The 7,527-nt window shown below is 54.0% G+C and overlaps 1 long non-coding RNA gene across 1 annotated transcript; it reads right to left on the bottom strand.

The window, feature by feature from the left end:
- Window positions 1-821: 821 nt before the first annotated feature.
- On the bottom strand, window positions 822-5,781 carry LOC130542018 (uncharacterized). Its single transcript, XR_008956237.1, has 3 exons — window positions 5,476-5,781; window positions 1,446-1,564; window positions 822-915 (listed from the first exon to the last, which is right to left on the bottom strand). It is a non-coding gene; the product is annotated as an uncharacterized LOC130542018 (long non-coding RNA).
- Between the last annotated feature and the right edge of the window lie 1,746 nt (window positions 5,782-7,527).

Genomic DNA, 7,527 nt, shown 5'->3' with positions numbered 1-7,527 from the left:
AAGGTTCTCTCTGCCCTCACTGGGAGCCCCTCAGAACGTTTGAACCCCAGAGCCTGCATCCCTGCAGGATTTGGGGGGGGGTTCCAGGTGGACTTTTCGTCCTCACAGGCTATATTAGGGAGGATGCTCTTGTGGTGGAGAAACCAGATCTCCCTCCCCCCGTGGCCACAAGTGCATCTGGGGGGTAGGCTCAGGAGGGGCCTAGGCTCTGCCTGGCGGTGCCGTGCCCTGCTGCTGGCCACATGGCCCCTGACAGGAGCACTCACATGTCCCGCACCAGCCAGCCACCTGCTGCTTCCTACCTCCCAAAATAGGAAAGCGTTGGCCTTCTCCCGTTACCAGCTACATGCCCCACTGCCCTTGTCCTTGGGATGGGGCTCTCACTCCTCCCTGCCCGGCTCGCCAGGGGGGGATGTTGAGGGGCGTCAATCCCCAGCCCTGACTGTCTTCGGAGCTGGATGACGAGATGGGACTGGAGCGGGGTTGTTCTCTTCCCGGGCTAGGTACTGAATGAGGAGGGCGCCCACTAACCAGTGTTCCTTGTAAGGAACCAGCATCCACGGGTCCTGTTCAGAGGGGCCCTGCTCCCCACCAGCCTTCTTTCCTCCCCAGCTTCCAACACTGGCATGGAGTAGGGGGTGGGGGGCTGGCTGTTGACCCAAGTGATACCATTAACTGCTGCTTATTGAAGGCTGAGAAACTGAGGCTCCGGTGTTGAGAAGAGACTCCCTCCATACACAGCCTTCTCTCCATTCATTTCACAAACAACCATTTTAAAAGTGTTTTTTTAAAAGATGTATTTGTTTTTATTTTAGAGGTGAGGAGGGGCAGAGGGAGAGAGAGAATTGCCAGCAGACTCCCGGCTGAACGCAGAGCCCGACGCAGGGCTGGATCCCATGACCCTGAGATCATGACCTGAGCCAAAATCAAGAGTCAGATGGTTAACCCACTGAGCCACCCAGGCGCCCCCCAAACACCCATTTTGAACTGTGCACGTACTATGTTCAAGGCCCTCCCCATTAGTTACTATGTCTCGTCCTCACCACAGCCTACTGAGAGGGTGTATAGCTGTACCATTTAACTGGAGAGGGAATAAGGCCCAGAGAAGTTAAGTGACTTGCCTAAGGTCATACAGCAAGGAAGTGGTAGAGCTGGTTTTCAAACCCACTCCAACCCACATGAGTACAACATTTGGTGTCTTTTTTCCCCTTTTTTATTTTTTGACATTTTATTATGGAAAAACTAAACATTTAGACACACAAAGAGGATAATACAATGAACCTGCCAGTATCCATTACAAAGATAGAACGTTTTGCCAGATTTGCTTCTTTTTTTGTGCTGAAGTATTTCAAAGTAAATTATAGACATTAAGACATATCAGCCCTAATCACTTCGGAACTCATCTCCGAAAAAGTAACCCCACTTTTCTGTATAAAGCAGCATACCATTCCCACGCTGAGCAAAACAAGCAGTTTCCTGCTATCATCGAATCCACGGATCACCTTCGACTCCCCCAGGCTGAACGTGGTCTTCCCTGGATTCTTCGTACTGCTCCAACGCACCGCTGCTGAGGAACGAACGGACAGGGTTTGGCAGAATCTTCTCCAGCCTCTGTCCCTAGCTTCCCTTGGGGAGACAAGCCCTTCCTTCTCTCTTACCCCTCGGGGGACAAGGTTGCTAGATAGGAGAGTACCAGTGACCTATGGTGGGTGGTGAAGCTGTGGGGGAGGCTCAGGGTGGCCCCTTGTCTCTTGAGGTGGGGACCATGGAGTGAAGTGGGTGGTCATCCTCAGGACCTGAGTAGAGCCCAGTCCTGATGTTAGGGGACCTCAGCAGGGGATGTGACATCCTGGCGCTCCTGCCAGAGTGAGGGCTTTCCCAACCCAGTGGGGCCTTGGACCTACGAGCCCCTCCCCTGTAGTCTCCCCTGTCCACCCTGGGCCTGCAGACCAAACAGCCCGCTGGCCTGCCTCAGCCAAAACAGGAGCTAGAGGAAGGTCAGCTTATCAGGCCTTCCCTACCCCCTCACCCCATGGGCCTGCCTTTCACCATAATCAGTGTCTGGGGTGAGGGAAGGGGTTGATGGAACAAGGTGAGGTCACTTTTGGGGTCCACTCCTGCCTGGAGAGGAATGCTTCTTTTTTTTTTTTTTAAGATTTTATTTATTTATTTGACAGAGAGAGACAACCTTCGAGAGAGGGAACACAAGGAGGGGGAGTGGGAGAGGAAGAAGCAGGCTCCTAGCAGAGGAGCCTGATGTGGGGCTCGATCCCAGAACTGGGACCACGCCCTGAGCTGAAGGCAGACGCTTAACGACTGCGCCACCCAGGTGCCCCAGGAGAGGAATGCTTTTTAGCAGGATTCTGGGATAGCCGGAGCCGCACAGGCGACAACAAAGGAGCTTGCCTGCCAGTGGCCAGTTAGGATAGGGGTCTCTAAGTTTTCTTCTGGCTCCATGTCTGTCCTATCCTTAATTCCTGGGATAGGTGGGAAGGACCTTGACCTAAGATAGGAGATGATGACCTCTTGGTCTTTGCTCTGTGAATGGAGATTTAGGTGTTCAAGGCCAAGTCAGACCAACCCTGAAGGGACGGTGACTGGGTTTCCCTTCTCAGACTGGGGACTGCCAGAGGGCAGGGGCTATATTTCCCCCATTGGAGTAGGATATTCCAGAGGAGAGACCTTTGTCTTCCATCAGATTGGGAGCTCCCTGAGGCGCCTGGGTGGCTCAGTCAGTTAAGTGTCTGACTCTTGATTTCAGCTCAGGTCTTGATCCCACATGAGCTCGCGTCCCGCATTGGGTTCCATGCTGGTCACGGAGGCTACTTAAAAAAAAAAAAAAAAAAAAAAAAAAAGGTTGGGAGCCCCCTGAGGGCAGGGCTGTGTCTCCCCTCTTAAACTGGGGCGTCCCGAGGCTGGGTCAAACTGACCTTTCCTCACCATCATTACCTCTACGCGCCCTGCTGCCCACATATGCTGAGTGTGGCGCCGCTGAGAGTGGAGCCCCTCTGAGGACACCAGATCCTCATTGCTCAGGAGCCCAGGGCAGGGCTGAGAACAGAAATGAGTTGGTTTTACTTTGCTAGAGAAGGGCTGAAGTGCGATAACCTGGTTGGAGCCCCCGCCTGGTGGGTTAAGGAGTCTGCTCCCTCTAACAGTTTGCGGTGTGACTTCCTGGTGTAGAGGCAGGGGATGGAAGCGAGGGCCTCCTCCAGGGCTCCTCTTTCCTTCTCTAGAACACCCCATGTACCCCTCTTGTGAGACATTCCCAGGCCGTGAGGGGCTTCAAGGTGGGGGATGTGGGGGGCTCAGGAGCAGAAAGTGGATCCCAAAGGGCACTCCGTGAGCTCTTGAAGAAGTTTCTTCCCCTGTTTCCCCCGGCCCCAGCCAGGACTTTGCTGTGCAGAAGCAGGAGGAGAGATGGCTCAGCCTTGAGTGGGGCTGAGGGGAGTGGGGAGGACGAGCTCCAGGAAAACAAGGACCAAGGCTGCCAGATAAGTGGGGGTGGGGTGGGGTAGGCAGGGATGAGGGAGGGTCCTTCAGGGCTCCCCTCAGGGCCAAAGCTCTGAGGCCTTCAACCTGACCCCAGGGATTGGTCCCATCAGGGTCTCCCCTGTGGAGGCTGCCTGACTGGGGAGCCCACTCCTACCTTCTGTCCCAGACCTCTGTATCTGTGCACCCGCCCCAGCAGGCAGCATGCTACAGCGCCCATGCTTGTCTCCCAGACACTGCATAAAGGTCCTTTTGGTCTCTCCCAAAGCACGTGCCACTGGGCTTTTCATACTCCATGCTGAACCCTCTGATGTCCTGAGCCATGTGCTCAGAGAAGTGACCCTTTATCAGCACTTTCTTCCTCAGGAGGGCCCCACCCTGACCTGCATCTCTGTCCATCAGATTCAATCACGCTGTTCCCTTGGTGGTCACTCAGTGGTGCAGGAATACAGCTGGAGAGGCTGATGCTTAGACCCCTGCATCCTGGGGGTGGAGATGGAAAAGAAACCACAGTCTAATGAGGGAGACACAGTCCTACCTCAGGGAGCCCCAGTCTGAGGGGGAGACACAGCCCCTCAGGAAACCAGAGTCTGAGGGGGAGACAGGCCTGTCCTCATGGAGCCCAGTCTAAGGGGGGAGACACAGACCTGCCCTAGGGGAGCCTCAGTCTGAGGAGAGACACAGCCCTGCCTCAGGGAGCCTCAGTCTGAGGGGAGACACAGCCCTGCCCTCAGGGAGCCCCAGTCTGAGGGGAGACACAGCCCTGCCTCAGGGAGTCCCAGCCTGAGGGGAGACACAGCCCTGCCTCAGGGAGTCCCAGTCTGAGGGGAGACACAGCCCTGCCTCAGGGAGCCCCAGCCTGAGGGGAGACACAGCCCTGCCTCAGGGAGCCCCAGTCTGAGGGGAGACACAGCCCTGCCTCAGGGAGTCCCAGTCTGCGAGGGGAAACAGAGCCCTTCTCAAAAAGTTCCAGTCTGAGGGGGACACAGCCCTCACATCAGGGAGCTCACAGTCATTAAGGGGAAACCTATCCCTTCAGCTCCCATTCACTATCAAAATAACACTGAGAGTTTGGGGAAGGAGGAGAGTAATTAATGGCCAATGACTCCCACATTGACTTTACTCAAGTTCCTGAAATATTTCAGCCCTCAGCCAGGGTCAGGGTGAAGTGAACTCCCTGCTCAGATCCTTGCAGACTTATTTCACCACGAGGACCCTAAGAACAGGAGGGCCTGGCGCCTCTTTAGCCCTTGATGACTTTTTCTGGAAGAGCTGAGCCCCATGCCTGGCCCACACAGGTGCTTGTCATTGGCAGCCATTTGACTTATTCAGTCTTTTCCCATCATTCACATCAAGCCTCACCCAGCCACACGTCATAATGCATCCCCATTTTCACAGATGAGGAAACCGAGACTCAGAAGCTTCAGAGGATACCTGGAGCCCCTGGGCTAGGAAGTGACAGAGGCCCAGTTCTGCTTGTCTGTTCTTTTCAGGACCTAAGCTTGGGAGGGCATTGCTCCTCTGTTCATGTGGGAACAGAGCTCCATCCAGCCCCCCAAAATTTAGTTTATGTAGTCCCACTGGGGAGTGTGAGGATTAGCTGTGACGTTTCTGGAGGTGTGCGTCTTGGGGCCTTTGGGAAAATAACCTGTGGATACTTGGGGAGACCTCAGAGAGGGTATGGGGCAGGGCAGGGGAGGGAGGTGGGGGAACTTTACTAGCCACCATTGTGTAATGGGTGGGGGCTGCCTGGAGGAATGAAAGAAATGATCTCAGCAAATAGCAACAGGTTCTGTGACCAAGCAGGCTCTGCAAACACTGATAGGCTCCGCAAACCCAGCCGGTTTTGTAAATGCTGACAGGCTCTGCAAACACTGACAGACCCTGTATGTTGACAAGCTTCCCAGTGGCAATGGGCGTGAGGGACATTATGTAGTGGGAATACCTTGTGGTCCCAAGATGCTAAAGGAAGGTTCTACTTACCTTAGAAGTGAAGGCAGGTGCTTGGTTCCCAGCAGTGGCTCTGCCTTTATGAGGAAGTCATGGAGGGGGACACTGAGCCTGTCTGCCCTCCTTGTACAACCCCGTTCTGTGCCTCTGCCTGCTGATCTCGGCCTAGCAGGCTGCAGAGGTGCCAGGGCAGGGGGACGATGACTGGGGGAGTCCCTGGGGAACACCATGGGGAGCAGGCATGTGGGGCAGGAAGGGTCCCCCAGGTGGAGGCCTGGGCAGCTGGGGTCCGAGGTAGCCATGGAGCAGGCTGGAAGCCCCGCCTGCCCCGGCCTATGGCCCCCCTGAGCTCCAGAATGCCTCAGTCCTTCATCCTCAGCCTTGGAAGCGGGGGAGGGAGTGGTCGGAGCAGCAAACTTTTCCGAATGGAAAATGATGAAATCGTTCTGGAAAGCTGACTTTCCCAGGCTCTGGTGGGTACAGCTGACAAGAGGAAACCCGAGCCCTGTGGGTAGGCAGGGGGTCCAGCGGCAGGGGCTTGGAGGCGCCTCTCTATGACAGAGGCCCGGGAAGCCATCCCAGAGTCATCGAGGGCCTGCTGCCCATGGGCCGCCCTCGTTGGGGTGGGGGAGTGGGCGGCTGAGTTACCACTTTAGCCCAGGGCCTCCTCCGCTCTACGCCCAACCCAGCAACTAGAATGATGCTGTGACAACAAAGTCAATTCCTGTCTCTCGTCAGCTCAAGGCTCTCGTATTGTTCCAAGTCAAGCCCAAAGTCCTTACTGTGACCTGCGCTGCCCCCTGTGATCCCACCCTGCTACCACTCTGCCCCTCACTCGCTCTGCTTCCTTAGTCCCCAGATGTGCTGGGCACTCTTCTGCCTCAGGGTCTTTGCACTGCCTGTTCCCTCTGCCTGGATGCTTTTCCCCCAGGATACCCATAAGGCTTACCCGTTCACTTCCTTAACATTTTCAAATACTTTTTCAGTGAGGCTTTTCCTGACTACCTTATTTAATACTGCAAACTACCTTCCCCACTCCAGCCCTGGTACCCCACGCCTCTTCTATATTACCATGCTTTATTTTTCTCCAATAATCCCCAAATTATTTCTTCTAATGTGTTCGTAGTGGATTAAAGAGGCACTTCCCCCAATGATATATTCACACCCAAACCCCTGGTACCTGCAATTATGACTGTAGTGGGTTGAATGTGTCCCTCTTCCAAAATTTAGGTCCACCCAGAACTTCCGAGTGTGACCTTATTTGGAAATAGGGTCTTTGCAGAGGTGTTTAAGGCTCTAGAGATGAGATCATCCTGGATTTAGGGCGAACCCTAAATCCAATGCCTAGTGTGCTTATAAGAAGCAGAGACACAGATGTGGTGTGTACACACACACACACAAATATTACTCAGCCATGAAAAAGGATGAAATCTTACCATTTACAATGACATGGGTGGAACCGGAGGGTCTTATGCTAAGCGAAATAAGTTAATCAGAGAAAGTCAATTATCATATGGTTTCACTCATATGTGGAATTTGAGAAACAAAACAGGGGATCATAGGGGAAAGGAGTGAAAAATAACTAAGATGAAATCAGAAAGGGAGACAAACCATAAGAGACTCTTAACTATAAGGGACAAACTGAGGGTTGCTGGATGGGAGGGGGGTGGGATAACTGGGTGATGGACATGCAGGAGGGCACGTGATGGAACGAGAAGTAGGTGTCATACGCAATGGGTGAATCACTGACCTCTACCTCTGACACTGGTGATATGCTAGATATTAACTAATGGAATTTAAAAATAATGAGTTAAAAAAAAAAAAAAGAAGCGGAGACACAGAGAGACGCGGGAAGACACGGGGAGAAAGCCGTGTGGAGAGGGAGCCAGCAACAGGAGGGGTGCGGCTGCAAGCCAAGGAACTCCAAGGATTGCCAGAAGCCACCAGAAACTGGAAGAGGCCTGATTCACCCCTCTGGGAGACGTTAGAGGGAGCAGAGCCCTGCCAACACCTTGATTGCCGACATTTAGCCTCCGGAACTGGAGGGGCTACATTTCTGTTGTCCTGAGCCACCGAATTTGCGGT

Source organism: Ursus arctos, unplaced genomic scaffold (assembly GCF_023065955.2).
Source record: "Ursus arctos isolate Adak ecotype North America unplaced genomic scaffold, UrsArc2.0 scaffold_29, whole genome shotgun sequence".
NCBI classification, from domain to species: Eukaryota; Metazoa; Chordata; class Mammalia; order Carnivora; family Ursidae; genus Ursus; species Ursus arctos.
This window is presented reverse-complemented; position numbering and strand designations above follow the sequence as displayed.